Source organism: Ricinus communis, chromosome 3 (genome assembly GCF_019578655.1).
Source record: "Ricinus communis isolate WT05 ecotype wild-type chromosome 3, ASM1957865v1, whole genome shotgun sequence".
In the NCBI taxonomy this organism is placed as follows: Eukaryota; Viridiplantae; Streptophyta; class Magnoliopsida; order Malpighiales; family Euphorbiaceae; genus Ricinus; species Ricinus communis.
In genome coordinates this window covers 8,620,620-8,639,767 of record NC_063258.1, presented here as the reverse complement: position 1 = coordinate 8,639,767, position 19,148 = coordinate 8,620,620, and the positions used below count along the sequence as shown (strand labels likewise).

Here is a 19,148-nt window from a genome sequence, read left to right as displayed (position 1 = left end):
CTCCATGCTCTTTCTCATCTTCATCAAGTCCATCTTTATCAAGTCCATTTTCTGATTACTAAATGAATTTCTCAATGACATAAAGCAATCTGAATGCCACAACTCACAATGTCTCATGAATAAAGTGATTTCTCATTAATAATGAAAGCAAAAAGAGACAAGCATTAATAATCAAAATCTCATAAGCATTAAAATCAATCCAACAATATAGGAACCCCAATGGGTTTGACAAATTTAGTTACTCATACTAATAAGCAAGACAAAGTAAAGAATAGATTCAGAAAAGTAAATTAAAGGCATGTACACCCTTCTTCTTCAAGTTGGATGAAAAACCCTAAATTCCCAATTCAAAATGATAAACCCTAATTTGCCTCTTGGATGCTCCCATATTTTGTCTTGATCTTCAATTTGATGTTAAAACAATTGTAATCCTTCTTTCAATAGATGAAATGATCTTCTAAGGTTGAGTATTGAAGTCTGGAAGAAGATGGCTTAAGCTTGTATATGTGAAATCAAGTCAGAAAATTGAACCCTAATTCAGCAAATCGTTTTTACCTATATAAATCTTTCAGCACGGCCGTGGTCAAGCCTGTGCTGATCAGCACGGCCGGAGTCTATGCCATGCTGGACCTCCGCGTTCCGCAAGTCATGACTTTTTCCTAGCCGTGCCCTAGCCGGTGCTGAGCTACCACGGGCCGTGGTGGCTTCGAAAACCATGCCAAAATAGCACTCTTAAAGGGTAACTATTTGATGGTTCAGCACGGCCAGAGTCCAGGCCATGCTCATCCTTTGAGTGCTAGTCCTCGCTCAATTTGATGGATTCTGGTCCTTAATTGTGCGTATTTTCCTCGATTACTGATAATGTCCCTCGATAATGACCTGAAACGTGAAAGGAACCAAAACACAGGTGATTCTGGCATAAAACAAGATAACTATGCACAAAAATATAAATAATTGGGCATGTAAATATGTATAAAATGATGCATATCAAATCACCCCACACTTAAGCTTTTGTTTTTCCTCAAGCAATCAATAACTCAATACATGCACAAGCAACAATCACCCCTCAAAATCCATGCTAAAGTTCACAACTCAACCTTATTCAACATATAAAGAATGAAACTTAAGTAACTAACAAGTTATACACCATTAAGGAAAAACTATAATAATACCATCTCGAAGCACAACTTATATAACAATTCAGCATTAAAGACTAAGAACCATTGCCTCACAGGAACCTCTCAAATTACTCACAGTGTTTAAAGGTAAATAAGAAAATTCCCTCAACGTAGCTGCATGCAACCTGTTTACTATAAGCTTGCTCATCAATCTCATCTTCGCTACCGTGAATAGATGAATACCAAAATCAAAGGGTCTTTATAAGGGTTGAAATGTGGCTGAGGTAAAGGTAAGAGTATTTGGATAGTAGTGTAAAGTATACTGAAAAATCAGGCAATTATTTAAAATAAATGCTTCACGAGCTGAGTGCCAAAACAACAAAAATACTCACTAAGCCTTATTCGAAGTAAGTATTGAAGGGAGCATCAAAGAATGACTAAAAAGACTAAGTGAATTTAGAACAATGTTAGGCACTATGATTCCATAAATGAAGAAACATAACACATAATTACTCAGTATACAGGGTGAAAGGAAAGATAGATGTATAGAATGGTGTATGTGTAATGATTAGGTGTAAATTATGAAGAAAAGGTTAAGGCTCAAACTAGCTGACTAATGGAAACAGAGGGTAGGCTTTTGGCCAGATGTGGTGAAATCCTAAGTTGCCTAAATCATTTAATGGTATTCAAAAATTCTTATAACCTCAACAAGCATTACAAAGCAAGTACTAGAAACGAAAGTAAGTACAACGCACACTCAACCAAGAAAAATCATGAGCATAATGTACAATGGATGCTCAATTTTAGTTCAAAAACTCACATTTCGAGTGGCTAAAATTTACAATTGGTTCCCAGACTTATCAATTGAATCATCATATAAATTGAGTACGAGATTGGCATAATCAAAGTTCATAGTCAAAAGTTGTAAATTTGCAAGGAACTCAAGTAACACAGGTTTAACCCGGCCAAATTGACATATTGAATACAATGAAATTGCTTTCAAGAACAAAAGATACAGAGGGACAATCAATTACTAGTGTGTGAATTAAGTCATTAATTACGAAAGAATAAACTAAACTTAAATGTCATGAAGAACCTGGGTCCTAACATCTTAAGAATAGTCCATTATCATTGCCTTAAATAATTAAGGGATATAGCCACAGATACCTACCCCACGCTTGAGTATAATAATGTCCACAGTGTCACGACCCCATCCGTGGGCCCGTGACCAGCACTAGGGAATGGGTAGGCGTAAGGCCACCGAATCCCATAGTAAGCCTAACACTCACTAACTCAATCAAATCTCATCACAAATTAATATTATTAAAGCCATAAATTATCTTAATAGTTACATTTTACATAATTAATTCGGTCTGCCAGAAAAATTAGGCGAGACCCAAAACTATAGAAAATTACCACTGATACCCCTACTATTACTACTATGGAGAATCTAAGAATTTTACAATTTGACATACCAAATCAAAATATGCCACCCGGTGATGAAGGAGTCGGGTTACTAAGCGAGAGTCGCGGGAAGACTAAATACTTAATCAAAAATTAAGACCCGCTACCCCGAGAGTGAGTTAAAATCAAATAATCTAGAGACTATTGCAGTCAACACATAAAATATTAATCATTCGAATCAGTATATCAAACCTGAACATAAATACAAATCATAATATAATCATACCATATTAAAAAAAAATAAATAAATAAAAATATATTTTTACTTTTACAGGACGAGTGGCTTAGTAGAACCCTAACCTCAAATTCTAGTAGCCTTTTGGCTCTCTTAATTCAATAAGACTGGCGCCCAAAGAGCAATGCTCGACCAGGGAATGGGTAGGCGTAAGGCCAACTTTGTCACGACCCCATCTGTGGGCCCGTGACCGGCACTAGGGAATGGGTAGGCGTAAGGCCACCGAATCCCGTAGTAAGCCTGACACTCACTGACTTAAATAAATCTCACTCTCATTTTTTCTGATGCCACAATTATCTTAACAATTAAATTTTACATAACTAATTCGGCCTGCCAGAAGAATTTGGCGAGACTCAAAACTCAGAAAATTTACAACTGATACATCTACTATTACTACTGCAGAGAATCTAAGATTTTACAAATTAACATACCAAATCGAATACACCGCCCAATGATGAAAGAGTCGGGTTACTGATTAAGAGTCGCGAGAAGACTAACAGTCACGGATCTAAAAAACAGTAAAATTGAGACTCTCAATCTCGAGAGTGAGTTAAAATCAATAATCTTATGACTATTGCAGTCTTCACAAAGAAATAATAATTATTACAATCAGTGTAACAAACCATGTACATCAAATGCGAATTACATTATAACCATATACCATAATTGAAAAAAAATAAAAAAATAAAAATTTATTTTTACTTTTACGGGATGAGTGGCTCAGTAGAACCCTAACCCCAAATTCTAGTAGCCTTTTGGCTCTCTTAATCCAATAAGACTAGCGCCCAAAGAGCAATGCTCGACCAGGGACCTTACCTCCAGTCTGGTCACTTAAGTATCCAAATAAGCCGGCACCCAGAGAGCAATGCTCGATCAGGGACGTTACCTCCGGCAAACACACTCTACTAAGCCCAGAGAGCAAGCTCAATCAGAGCAAGTCCTAAACTTTCCTTTCTAAATTTACCTATTTATCTTTTTCCATCACTCTTGGATTTATACTGGAACATTCATCAAACTTTTATGTTCTACTGCCGTCCCATCTCGTGTCATCATGCAATAATAAAATCAATAAAAATTCGTAATGCGGAAAATGAAATATGCATAAACAGTACATAACAAATTAGTCAAAATATTAATCATTAAATTAGAGATATCATATAAAATATTTGCATGACACACGTAAGCAGATATATGACTTTATGTCACAGATCTAACGAGTTCCGCAGTCCGCTCCTACGCCTCGGGTGGAGCTGGCGGGAAGGCTGAATTATCTAATAACAAAAGATATACAATTAATAGACATTGGTAGATTTTTTCTAAACTTAGACTCTAGAGTAGACTGCCTAAAATTAAATTAGACTCGAGGAATCTGCCGGAAATTCAGCAGAACCTCCCTAATTTACGGACATTTACTCCCCGTAAAACGGGTCCAGGACCTGCCAGAAAAACACTACAAATATCCAACAATTCAAAACAACGGGAGTCGGGTCCCCAGACGTCACTATTTTCCCGACTCCGCCACACAGCATAAAACACAAGGGCAGGCAAACTGACTGACAATTATTTTCGACTCACAAATATCATCTAATACTCAGCACAATCAATAAGCATAAATTACATCAAAGAATTTTAAAATTAACGGGTCAGAGAAAATTACCGAGACGCTTGATCGCTCGGTCGACTCGCTTCCAGCCGCCGTAGTTCGATCGACTATCCGAACACACCATCGGACTCGAAAAAACGCGCTGATGGCGATCTCCGCTTTCGATTTTCCGATCCGACCCTCGATCATCTGGAGAGATTTACGGACAATCTCGGCCTTTGATTTGAAAACGGAGTTCGAACGCCACGAAACCAGTGCCATTGTGAAGCTTGACCTGAGGAGAGTCGGGATACGCCCTCCGATCGTCCATAGCTCTCCGAAGCTCACTGGAAGAGCTGAAATACGCCGGTTGCCCCCTACTTCCTCTCTCCATCGGATCTTCCGTCTCCGGCCACCATAGGCATCGCCGCTACCGGCAAAAGGTAGCTCTCTCCGAGGTGAGCCGATCGCCACCGAGATTGGCCAAAAGGTCGCTTGAAACGGCCTCCCAAGCCGCCGCCTCAGACGATTCCGCCGCCGGCCGCCGACGCCGGCCGCACCATCGCCACGAGGCATAAAGTGACGCGAATACCTAGAAGGCCCGTGGTAGCGAGCCACCCTCTTCTCCTCGATTTTTTTTTCTCTCCCTGACACCTCACTTCTCCTTTCTTTTTCTTTCTTTTCAATATCGACATTAGACCCCCAAACTTTCCTTCTTTACAATTTGGTCCCTCAACTCTTTTAATTACTTACAATTTCGTCCAGCAAAAATTCCAATTAACCCCCAAACATTTCTTTAGCCTATCAATTAAGTTCCTAACTAATTAATTTAGGCCAAATTAGAATTATTGAAAAATACACAATTACATATATACCCTTGCCAACACATTTATTTACAAAAATACCAAATATACAAATTTCCATTAAAACCCTATATTAATAAAATTATACTTTTAATCCTTATCCTAAAATAAATTTCCAATTTAGTCCTGACACACAATTAATTTAAATAATCAACTTACTAATTATTTTCCAACTTAAAATTTAATACCACTAGTTAATTAAAATACCAATTTCTCCAAAATTCTTTTAATAAAACATCCTTTACAATTCTACCAAAATTTTCCAATATATAATTTTATTTATATATATATTACATAAACATTGGAAAAAAATTAGAATAGCCAAAAATATAATTTACCCTTCAAATAATTTACTTGATTAATTTCTTAAAATTTCAAACTAATTGGGTATAGAAAAATAACTCATTTATTCGTCTAATACTAAAATTCAAACTTTGCATTTAAATCATTCCAACTAGACCAAATAAAGATAAAACAAAAATTAATTCAAATAAAAACTCATTATTAATAAAATTATTATTAAATATAAAAAATTCGGGTATTATACACAATGTTAAAAAATTAAAACTGGGTATAGCACATAACTAGCACATCATAAAAATGAAGATCATATTAAATGTACATATCAAGACGGCAAAACAAAGTGTTCTACTAAAATAACATAACATGAAAGAAAAATGACAAAAAATAACATAAAATTGAAAATGCAAAAAGAAACAAAAATAAAGTAAATTAAAAATAAAGAAGGAAAATAAAAAGGAAAGGGAAAAGAAAAATAGCACAAATTTTTGTTTCACTAGTGGTAGTCTGCCGAAGGCGCATGCTCACCGGCTGGATCTACTAGAGGGTGATGGGGAAGGCACTGAAGAAGGGGGCGGTGGTGGCGGCACAGGGTCCGTGAAGCATCCTGCTAAATCGAACTCCATATCATCGATGAACCGCTAATTTTGTGCTCTGGTCTCCGCCATCTTTTGAATCTGCTCCGCCATTAGGTCTGTCTTGGTGGCCTGCCTCTCCAGCCCATGCATAAATTGCTGGAGCATATGGTTTAGACCCTGAAACTGTGCCCTAGTCTCCTGTTAAAACTGCCCAAACTCCTTTCCCTACTGCACAAACTCAATATAGTACTGCTATTGTAAATCGCAGACTCGATCTTGTCGGTCAGCCAAAGCACTAATCTGAGCACTCGATGTCCCTGCAGAATAAGAAGAGGAAGCTCCGGATGTAGGAATAAAGACTCTGGCTAGGTTAGGAATCTGAACATCTAGAATCTCAGTCGTCGGGTCTTGGGCTCCTCTAGCTGCTGCCTCTCTAGCCTCCCTTAGTATTGCGCTGACGAGCCTGTACTCTATGCCATGTGGCTGTCAAGTAGTCATGATCATCTGTCTGATCCTTAGTGGTGTCATATCACCAATCTGTGAAAGCCCTGACAGAAAATCGTCCAATACATCCAGTCTCTTGGCTAACCTAGTAACATGCGGCCCAAAACAGTAGTGCATCTTTGATGGTTGCTATCTATGCAGCTACAATCTAAGGCAGTGTACCTATTAATGCAGTCTAGCACTAATGGTGAGTATCAAGGTTGTATTCCTCGGGAAAGTGAAAGCCCAGAGTTACTCCTTTGTTCTCTATTATATTAGCCTAAAATGAATGATGAAATAATTCCTAAATTAACTAATAGCTACTCTAATTGTTATCTAACTACGGCTACTAGGGAAGGATTAATTCAAGTTAAGGAATAACCCTTTGGGAATTCTTGTCTCTAGGGAATGAAAACTAAAGATGGAATTGATTGATTGAGTTCAATTTCCATGGAAAAATCTATATACAATTAACGCCTTTCTTAAGGACATTAACATCTTAACTTAGATCAATTAGGTTGAAATCTCTTCCTAACTCTAATTATCCAAATTAGCATTATGTACCATTTAACACTATTGAGAGTTGTTAATTCTTAATCCGGTAGAACGAACACCCTATCTCTAGGCGAATTCAATTCTAGGTTGCAAAGGACAATCCAAACCTAAACATCTTTCTCAAGAACATTCAAATTCCAATAATCATTCAACAAGATATGAAGAACAAATCAATAAGCACTTCCATTGCAAACCAATATTGAAAATCAATAATATCAATTCAAAAGTTAAGTACAAAAATCCCTAGATAAAGAACCCTAATGGTTTAACAAGTTTGGCCAATCATATTCATTATCAAAACCCACAAGAATGCAATTATAATAATGAGTAAAGGTAGAGAAACCCGATTACACCCTTGGATGAGAGTAAACAGCCCCAATTCCTCTTGCTCGAATTGAATCGATTCTTGTTCCTCTTGCTCAAATTGAAACCAATAAAAAAAGCTCGCCCAATCTTCAATCCTTGAAGGGAATCCAATTGAAACCTTAGTCCAAGTCTCCTTTTCCCTTGGTTCCAGCTCAGAAAACCCTTAGAGAGAGGAAAATTAGGGTGAGGGACGTTCTCCCCATTCTGGATCGCATTTCCCTCTTTTCTTTTTCTTTTAATTAATTCATCCAGCTGCTGCGAACATGGCCATGTTGATGGCAGTGTTGGGAACACGGACCCGTGCTGATGGCCGTGTTATTCTCTATGGTCATGCTCCTTAACGCATCTTTTTCCTGTTGTCAAATGCACCCAAAATGGCCATTTTGGTGCCCGTGTTGGGAACACGGTCAGTGTTAAAACCAACATGGCCGTGTTCAGCTTCCTTATGCGCAAACTTGACTTGTTTCGGCAACTTTGTCATCCAATTCTTTCCTTTATCACTCTTTGGCTTCTTTTGGACCTAATGCACACAAACAGACCCATAGGGTGAGTGTTGGAACCAATTCACATTCAAATGTACATAAAATTCATCTTAAAAACCCCATTTAGATGTGTGTATTCTATGCACATCAATCTTCTTCTAGGCGTCTACTATAAATGAATAGACTTGACAAGTCAACAAATATCCCAAGTCAAGCTTTTTACAATGTTGCATAGCCTAAAGGATGAAAACATTGGTCTATGTGACCGCTCCAAAATTATCTCCCCTGCCTGTAATCGTGTAAGCTAATAAAGTATGGAGATAGCGGAGATGATCTGGAAGGCCAGACGCGTTAAACCTGTTGGGTTAGTATGATTCCGGCCTGAGTACCAATGAATCCCACATGGTGTCGTACGAGATTGGGTTTATGTAGATGCATCCTTGATACTCCTCGCCCGAGGTCTCCTGCTCAGTCCACAATCCCAAATGCATGTCGAATTGTGGAACTGATATTGAGAAATCCCTTCCCCCAAGTCATAAGTAAACTGCATCAGGCTAATGCCAGTTTATGATCTGTTGCTGTAGAAAGAAGGTGTTGAGGAATTTAATAGTAAGCTCACGGTAGGTTAGTTTAATGATGTCGAAGAATCGTGCGTATGGCAGAGTTTCAAACAGGGCACGCCCATCCTGAGCCAATCCTACTCTTTCTGGGGATACAAAGTCAATGCAACATCCAACCATCACTTGCTTCCATCTCATGACTTGGAAGCGGCTCTCGTTATCTGCATTCTAAAATGTCCATAAAGGATGACGACCAGGTGCGGGTGGATTTACAGCTGGTGCTCTTCGTACTCGGACTAATTGCTGTTGTGGTGGAGGTGCTGGTGCTGGTACTGATGAAGGCGAAGTGGAGGAAGATGTTCCTTCACCACGCAGGCGCTTGCTAGTAGCGGCACGTTGCAGTTTCTTTCGACGTGATTGATCGCAGTCCCTCATATTGCCTAATGCAATGAATCATTAGTATTCGAACAAGAAATCAAGTTAACATAAATTATACCGAAAATTAAATAGCATAACAGCTATAATTTGACTAATAGAAAACTTTAGACTTAACACTAAGACTAAAGCCTTAATCTCCTGTAGAAAACTAATTCACAATTACATTCCAGCCTACTTTATCGCGCACCAAATAAAGAAAATTTATGCTATCAATTGTTCATAATAAAATGCCATAAATAAACTTTATTGCTGCCAAACCCCACACTTATCGTTCCATTATTCAAAATCACATAGACATAACAACTAGTTTTAACTAAATTTAATTGAAATTAAATTTAAGCAGTGTAACAAAGCAAACTACTAAAGCATATTAATATGTCTTAAATAAAAAAATGCATAAAAGAAAAATTAAATTTTATCAAATAAAAGCAAAAGCAGAAGAGACTTACTTGAAGTTGCCGTGACAGTTAAGAAAAATCAAAGACAAAAAAGAAATAGCACCTTAGAGCTTAGAGAGGAAAAGGTAGGGAAAGTTTTGAAAAGGCCTGCTTTTATAGTAATGGGGTCAGCACGGGCAAGGGCAAGGCCATGCTGGTCAGCACGGCCAGGACTCGGCCCGTGCTGAACCCTGAAGCCTCATTCGTGTGCCAATCCATCACGGTTGAGGGCAAGGCCTAGTGTTACTGCTTGTGGTGCCTTTGGAAGCCGTGGTGGACGGCTGAATTTACCTTGTGCTTTACGTGCATCTCCATCACGGGCTGGGGCACGGGCGTGGTGATAGACACGGCCTAGTGTTACAGCCTGTGGTGGCCTCGGAAGCCATGGTGGACGGTCATTTTCCCAAACTCTATATGTGCATATTCATCACAGGCATAACTCTGGCCGTGCTGATCAGCACGGCCTGGTGTTGCAGCTCGTGATGCCCACGGAAACTGTGGTGGACGGGTGAAGTCCAAGCTTTCCTTCGCCATCTCGAGTCGCTAAACTCCCTACCTGCATTTAACACATATACGCCCACATTTAGGCTGTAAATCAAGTAAAATAAATCAAATGGGGATGTCCATCTTCACCAATTATCAAAAATTCGACTTAAATTACTCAAACCCTAAATTCATACAACTATGTTTAATATATAAAGTAAGTGTTCTAAAGATCATCAAGCATGCAAACGATTGATAACATAAAAGTAAATAAAAAAACATAAAACTAAAATGGGAATGCCTCCTAAGGGCTCTTGTTTTTGGTTCTTGAGTAATTTAGCTGGACTCGACATGGATCATCGTTACAGGTACAGAATCATATTAACCCGTTGCTTAATCTCTAACGAGTTTCCATGATACATCTTGAGCCTATGTCCATTGGCCTTGAAATCACCCTTCTCGTGATGATGAAGCTCGATTGTGCCATATGGGAAAACTTGCTTAACCACGAATGGCCTCGACCATAGACTCCTGAGCTTCCCTAGAAACAACCGAAGACATGAGTTATATAGCAATACTTTATCTCCAATCTGAAACTCCTTGGGACATTTGAGCCTCTGATCATGCCACTTCTTTGTTTTAGCCTTGTAAACTGAGGAGTTTTCATACGCCTATTGGCACCATTCCTCCAATTCACCTAGTTGCCACTGTCTTTCCTTACCTGCAGAATCAATATCAAAATTGCAAGTTTTAAGGGCCTAAAGAGCCTTATGTTCTAATTCGACAGGTAAATGACAAGACTTCCCATACACAAGCCTATAGGGCGTAAAACCTATGGAGGTCCTATATGCAATTCTAAATGCCCATAATGCATCATAAAGTTTCGAAGCCCAATCCTTCTAACTTACACCCACAATTCTCTCTAAGATGTGTTTTAAACCCTTATTAGTAATCTCAACTTGCCCACTGGTCTGTGGGTGATAGGGAGTAGAAAATCGATGCGTTACACCATAGTGCTTGAGTGCCTTCTCCAATTGAACATTGCAGAAATGTGTTCCCATGTCACTAATTAGCGGTCTAGGTGTGCCGAACCTAGTAAATAACCTCTTAAAGAACCTGCAAACAACTCTGCCATCATCAGTAGGTAAGGCCTGTGCCTCAGGCCATTTGGAAAAATACTCAACAGCCACGAGGATATACTTATTGCCATTTGAAGAAGGGAAGGGTCCCATGAAGTCAATACCCAAAACATTGAATATCTCAACAGTCTGCATACTAGTTTGGGGCATTTCATCACGGGCAGAGATATTACCTGAGCGCTGACAGGCATCGCAAACCTGAACAAATGTCCTTGCATCCTGGAAGATAGTTGGCCAATAAAAGCCTGCATCCAACACCTTCCTAGCAGTATGGTTCCCCACTTGATGGCCTCCTACGGGTCCTTCATGACAGTGCCTCAAAATCTGGAGACTCTCTTCGCCATAAACACATCTGCGAATGACCTGGTCTACACACACTCAATATAGGAAGGGATCTTCCCAAATTTAGCATTTTAAACCAGCAAAGAATTTCTTCTTTAGTTGATAAGTCATAAACTTTGGTAAGACCCTAGCCACAAGGTAGTTAGCATAATAAGAAAACCAAGGAGAATCAGAGTATACCTTCAAGGAATACAAGTGCTCCTTTGGAAATCGATCATCTATCGTGCTCTCATCAAGTGCTTCCAAGCTCGGATTCTTCAGTCTGGATAGGTGATCCGCTGCCAAATTTTTTGCGCCCTTCTTGTCTCTAATCTCAATGTCGAAAGCATCATACTACACATGTTTTCATGCCCGATTGTTTACATTTTTATGCATGATTATCCCGTTTTATGCTAGAATCACCTGTCTTTTGTTTCCTTTCTCGTTTCAGGTCATTTTCGAAGGACACCATCAATAATTGAGGGAAATACGTGTGATTACGGACCAAGATCCATCAAATTGGGTGAGAACTAGCACCCCGAGGGTTGAGCATGGCCTGGACTCCGGCCGTGCTGAATTACCAAGAGGCTATCCCCAATCGTGCCACTTCAGCACAACTTCCGTAGCCACCACGGCCTCTAGCACGGCCTGTGGTGGCTCAGCACCAGCTTGGGCACGGCTTGGAAGGAGTCAGCACAATAGACTCCACATATTCAAGATCGCTTGACTCACCGTCGAATCATCACGCCTGACCCTCCGGATCATCACACGACCCGCCATGCTCAATCAACTATATAGGCAATTTTGAGTTCTTTTGGAGGGAGATGAATTTTGGACTCAATTCCAAGACACACACTTAATCACTTGTTTCCTATACCTCAATGGTAGACCTTGAAAGATCAATTTCATCAATTGAAGGAGGGATTTCACTTGTTCCAACATCGAATTGAAGATCAAGATAAACTTTGGAAGCGTTCAAGAGGCAACTAGGGTTTGAGATTTCGAATTTTGTTTTTCCTTATTTTGTTCCCTAATTGCTTTAACCATGAACATAAGTAGCTAGATCTTTTGAATCCATTAGGGTTCACCTTTGTTGATGGATTATGCTTAATTGTTAGTTTTTTTATAATTGTCATTCTTGCAATCTTCTTGCTATTCAGTAATAAAAGTTTGATTCAGTTAATTTGAGACGTTGGATTAATTATTTATTAGGTTGTTTCTTGACATTGAGAAATGCTTGTTACAACTGGACATTGAATAGTAAGAACTGGTAGTTAACACTTAGAGATAGGAAGAGATTCCATTAGGTTAAGAACTAATAACTTTTAATAGTCTTAAATCATACTTAATGCTAATCTGTAGTAATCTGATAGGAAGAGATTCCATTAGGTTAGTGCAGGGTTAGGAATCCGGTAAGCTCGAGAGAGGAACCGGGATTCAATTCAGGATTTAGGCACGGGTAAGCAAGATCGGCAATCCATAAAATCCATCTTTAGAATTCCATCACTTAGGCTCCCTTTTGGGTTTGTTTCTCTCTTTGCAATTGTCTTTTGATTATCAATTGTTCTTCATTTACTTATTTGCACTCATAACCATTTGCTGGTACGTTAGAACTTTCACACCCTATTTCATACTAGATAACATAGCAAACAGTAGTAACTCTAGGTTCACCCGATCTCCAGGGACACGACCTTGATACTCACTAGTGCTAGGCTGCATCGGTAGGTTCACTGCCTTAGGTGTAGGTTGCATAAAGAGCCCATCAAGTTTTTGGCGCCGTTGCCGGGGAGCTCACAGTAACTATGAACTAGAGTGAATTGTTTTTGTGTTAATTTAGTCATTATTTGTTTATTCATTTATTCTTTATTTATTTATTTATTATTTATTATTTATTATTTATTATTTATTATTTATTTTTATTTATTATTTATTATTATATTGTTTTTGTTGATTGGTGGTTGTGTGGACTTTCGGGCCTGTAGTTTATGACCGGAGCTCAAACTCGAATCTTATAGAGCCTCTATCTAATCCAGAACGATCCCTCAGACTCTTAAGGAAGAGGTTGCAATTAGAAGAGGAGGAGATTGAGGTTGAGGTACCTGTGGATAGACTAGACACGATGGAAAACCATGACCCCCAGGCCAACGATGATCAGAGGATGATGTACGAGTTTGCTCGACCATCTTTAGATGGGACGAAAATGAGTATAGTCAGACCTGCTGTAGCAGCCAATAATTTTGAGATAAAGGCCAATGTTATCCAGATGATCCAGCAAAGCGTGCAATTTGGAGGATTGCCCAGTGAGGATCCCAATGCACATATCTCTAACTTTTTGGAGATTTGTGACACATTCAAGATAAATGGAACAACCGATGATGCCATTAGGCTGAGATTGTTTCCATTTTCCTTGAGGGACAGAGCAAAGAGATGGCTGCAATCCCTTCCACAACAGACGATCAATACTTGGAAGGCGTTGGCTGAAAAATTTTTATATAAGTATTTTCCTCCCGCTAAAACTGCTAAACTTAGAAATGACATATCTTCTTTTGTGCAGTTTGATGATGAAAGCATGTACGATGCATGGGAGAGGTTTAAGGATCTTTTGAGATGCTGCACACATCACGGATTGCCAGTGTGGATGCAGGTTCAGACCTTCTACAGCGGGTTGAACCTTGCAACGAGGCAGATGGTGGATGCTGCAGCAGGTGAGGCACTAAACAGTAAGACGCCCGAGCAGGCTCAGAACTTGATAGAGGAAATGGCCATGAACAACTATCAGTGGCAATCCTCTAGGAGCCGATCAGGAAGACAGGGAGTGGTCAACCAAATGAACTCTACAGCAGCCTTGGCAGCTTAAGTGGAGCTTCTAGCCAAGACGATCGACCAACTCTAGATGCCGGTTCATGCAGTGAATGTTGGCTGCGAGTTTTGTGGTGGCCCGCATTACAGTGCGAACTGTACTGCAGGAGGTATGTTTGATTCATCTTCTACTAGTTTTCCATCTAATTCTGCTATGTCTTCTGATGTTGAACAGGTTGATTATATGGGGAATGCCCCAAGGCAGTAGAACGATCCTTACAGCAATACATACAACCTTGGGTGGCGCAATCATCCCAACTTCAGTTGGAGGAACAATAACGCTCAGGGTCCACCTGGTTTTCAGAGACTTCATCAGCAGCCGCAGCACATTCAATCGGGCTCGCACAAGCTCCTCCCTCTACCGGAAAAGAAGTCAAATTTAGAGGAGCTTATGATGAAGTTTATGACGTCTACGGAGATGAGGTTCCAAAGAACCGATAGTGTACTTAGGAACCAAAGCAGGCCTCAATTCGAACTTGGAGACCCGGATTGGCCAAATCTCTAAGATGTTGTCCGAAGGCAAGAAGGAGCGCTCCCGAGCACCACTGAGTCTAACTTGAGGGAGCACATGAATGCCATCACTTACGCTCGTAAGTTAGTTTCAGCCCTTCTAAGCCCTGTTTTGATGATGCCACTATTGATGTGCAAGTTAAGGCAAGCAGTAAGGTTAGGGAACTTGAGGGACAAAGGTGAAATCAATTCCAGTCAGGGAATATCAACCTAAGATTCCTTATCCTGCTAGAGCTAAACAAGCAGAGGCGAAAGAGCGATTCAGTAAGTTTTAGATATTTTTAGACAACTGCATATTAACTTGCCTTTTATTGATGCATTGGAGCAGATGCCGAAGTATGCTAAGTTCTTAAAGGACATACTTAGCAGAAAAAGGAAGTTGGAGGAGGTCGCCTATGTTCAGCTTAATGAGGAGTGCTCAGTGGTGTTTCAGAGCAAGTTGCCAGAGAAACGTCACGATCCAGGGAGTTCCACTATTCCCTGCACTTTAGGTAATTTATGTGTTGATGATGCATTAACTGATTTGGGGGCTAGCATATATGTCATGCCCACTAGTTTGTTCAATAAGCTAGGTTTGGGGGAGGCAAAATCCACTAGGATGTGCATTCAATTAGCTGACCATTCTATTAAGCTTCCTAGGGGAATTGTGGAAAATGTGCTAGTTAAGGTAGATAAGTTCATATTTCCTGTGGACTTTGTGGTTTTGGATATGGACAATGAGCATGGTGTACCATTAATTTTGGGGAGACCTTTCCTTGCCACAGCTAAAGCTAAAATAGACGTATTTGAGGGGAAGTTAGAACTTAATGTAGGGGACCACTGTGTCACTTTTAGTTTACCCTCATTTAATAGTTCTTCCACTGACCATGTTCATGCCATTTGTTATATTGATGGAATTGATCTTGCATGTAATACACAACCACAAGATGTACAAATGGATGATGCTATACATGTTTCTTCCCCTACTAGTATGTGTTATTCATCTGAAAAAAATAACTTGTATCAATATGAGACTTTGTGCTGTGATAGACCCAAGAAGGGTAGTTGCAAGTTTATTTTTGACAGGTCACTTAGCCGGAATTCGGAGTGGATGAATGGACATCCCAAATCGGTCCAGAGAGCACCTCCTTGGTCATCTACTGCACACATCGGACCTTTTCATTGAGCTTTTATGCCTCGAGCCCTACCTTCTTAATTTGCCCGCGATACAGGAATGCTAATCCAGAGTCCAGGTAGATGACTCGAACAAAAAGAAGCGCCTTCGGGAGGCATTCCTGAATCTATTTTTGCTTTCTGAATTTTTGGACATTTTTTTATTTTATTTTATGTAGTCATTTGCAGTTAGATATTTCAGTCTGTTTTTAGTAAGTTTGATTTTGAGGAGATGCTATCTTAGTGAACCTTTTACTGGATGTTGCTTGGAATGTGTTTATTCTTGAATTTTGCAGGAGTTAGCCTACTTGATGCTCGTACGTAATTTTGAGGACTAACATATTTTGAAGTGTTAAAGTACACATCAAGGGCAGTATCTAGTAGACTTTCTAGTTTTTATCTCTTTTGGTCGTCTTGTTTTTCTCTTAGTTTTCTAATTTCTTTTATGGACTCCCATAATTAGCTTCATTTTACGTATTTTATTCCTTTTATTTTGGAGTGCCTACCTTGTTTACACTGAGGATAGTGTTTTTCACAAGTGTGGGGTAGGTACCGTAGATCTGTGCAGTTAATGATTTTCTCCTTTGAATGGATTCCCTTATAGCTTTTATCGAACCTTGTTGGAAGAAGACAATGAACGAATCTCTTAATTACAATCCAGCCAGGTAAAACTGGTATTTTTCCTTAAATTCTTCCATTTTACTTTATCTTAGATATAGAACACTGTTAATATTGTTGCTTATTATTGTGATTGACTGTTTAAACTTTGGTTTGAGAATTCATGCAATTTTAACCCACTCAAATGGTGAGATTTTGAGCCAATTGGTGTATCACTATTATGCTCCCTTTTCTTTCATTAGTGAGCATTGTACAAAATCTCTATTTCTAGAACTTGCTTTACGATATCTTTTGAGATTACATGAATTGTCAATAATCGTGAGATGATTTGGGCACTTAGAATTTACACAATTTGGCCAAAAAGCCTAACCCTGTTTTTCCCTTAGTGAACCAATTTTGAGCCTTAGCCTTTCCTTTCGTGATAATAATAACAGTGACACTCATTTTATCACTTTTATTCATTTGACCATTCTTTCTACCATTGTTGCTGAAAATTATATAAGTTTATACTGCATTTTATTTTGGATCAATCTGCAATTATATATTTCACTAAGTTGCTAGATTTTTCATAAATGCTCCCTTCAATTAAAAAATAAAAAAATAAAGAAAAATAAAATAAAAAATAAATTTTGATATTCAGTCTTATTGTATGTGTCAATAACCAACAACCTCTACATAAGCTATTGTAATATATATACATAGTATATATATATTCAAAAAAAAAAAGAGTATTAATTTAGTTCATTTTGAGCATCATCTTATTTTTAGAGCAACTTAGTGTTCATTTTGGTACAACACTTGATCCTTCGTTACTTTCTTGCATTACTTGCTTAACTTCCAGCAACTTGTAGCCTACTTTCCATATTTATATGTACCCTACCTTAACCCCATTACAACCTGGCTCAAGACCCTTTGATCATGATTATTGATTATTTCGTAGTAGTGGAGTTTAGTGATTTGGGAATTTTGGGAAAAATCATTATGGAGTTTTAAAATTTGTTTTAAGCTAACCTCCTGCAATGCATTTGATTGAGTTATTTGGTATCTATTTGAGGAGTGAGTTATTGATTGCTTGAGGACAAGCAAAAGTTTAAGTGTGGGGTAATTTGATAAGCATCATACTACACATGTTTTCATGCCCGATTGTTTACATTTTTATGCATGATTATCCCGTTTTATGCTAGAATCACCTGTCTTTTGTTTCCTTTCTCGTTTCAGATCATTTTCGAAGGACACCATCAATAATCGAGGGAAATACGTGTGATTACGGACCAAAATCCATCAAATTGGGTGAGAACTAGCACCCCGAGGGTTGAGCACGGACTGGACTCCGGCCGTGCTGAATTACCAAGAGGCTATCCCCAATTGTGCCATTTTAGCACAACTTCCGTAGCCACCACGGCCTCTAGCACGGCCTGTGGTGGCTCAGCACCAGCTTGGGCACGGCTTGGAAGGAGTCGGCTGTGGACTCCACAGATTCAAGATCGCTTGACCCTAGTCAATCATCACAGGCTGGACTCCGGCCATTTTGAGTTCTTTTAGAGGGAGACGAATTTTGGACTCAATTCCAAGACACACACTTAATCAATTGTTTTCTATACCTCAATTGTAGACCTTGAGAGATCAATTTCATCAATTGAAGGAGGGATTTCACTTGTTCCAACATCAAATTGAAGATCAAGATAAACTTTGGGAGCATTCAAGAGGCAACTAGGGTTTGAGATTTTGAATTTTGCAATTTTAGGGTTTCTCATTCAGCTTTTTAATTTGTTTTTCCTTATTTTGTTCCCTAATTGCTTTAACCATGAACATGAGTAGCTAGATCTTTTGAATCCATTAGGGTTCACCTTTGTTGATGGATTATGCTTAATTGTTAGTTTTTATAATTGTCATTCTTGCAATCTTCTTGCTATTCAGTAATAAAAGTTTGATTTAGTTAATTTGAGACGTTGGATTAATTGTTTATTAGGTTGTTTCTTGACATTGAGAAATGCTTGTTACAACTGGACATTGAATAGTAAGAACTGGTAGTTAACACTTAGAGATAAGGTTGATTTACTCGCCGGATTAAGAACTAATAACTCTTAATAGTCTTAAATCATACTTAATGCTAATCTGTAGTAATCCGATAGGAAGAGATTCCATTAGGTTAGTGCAGGGTTAGGAATCCGGTAAGCTCGAGAGAGGAACCGGGATTCAATTCAGGATTTAGGCACGGGTAAGCAAGATCAGTAATCCATAAAATCCATCTTTAGAATTCCATCACTTAGGCTCCCTTTTGGGTTTGTTTCTCTCTTTGCAATTGTCTTTTGATTATCCATTGTTCTTCATTTACTTATGTGCACTCATAACCATTAGTTGGTACGTTAGAACTTTCACACCCTATTTCAGACTAGATAACATAGCAAACAGTAGTAACTCTAGGTTCACCCGATCTCCAGGGATACGACCTTGATACTCACTAGTGCTAGGCTGCATCGGTAGGTTCACTGCCTTAGGTGTAGGTTGCATAAAGAGCCCATCAAACTCCTGCAATAATAAAATCCATCTGATCAATCTTGCCTTAACATCATGCTGATTAAACAAATACCTCAATGCTGAATGT

The 19,148-nt window shown here is 38.9% G+C and overlaps 1 non-coding gene across 1 annotated transcript; it reads right to left on the bottom strand.

Annotated features, from left to right (window-relative positions):
- Positions 1–13,925: 13,925 nt before the first annotated feature.
- Positions 13,926–14,032, bottom strand: LOC112536762. Its single transcript, XR_003080720.2, has one exon. It is a non-coding gene; the product is annotated as a small nucleolar RNA R71 (small nucleolar RNA).
- Between the last annotated feature and the right edge of the window lie 5,116 nt (positions 14,033–19,148).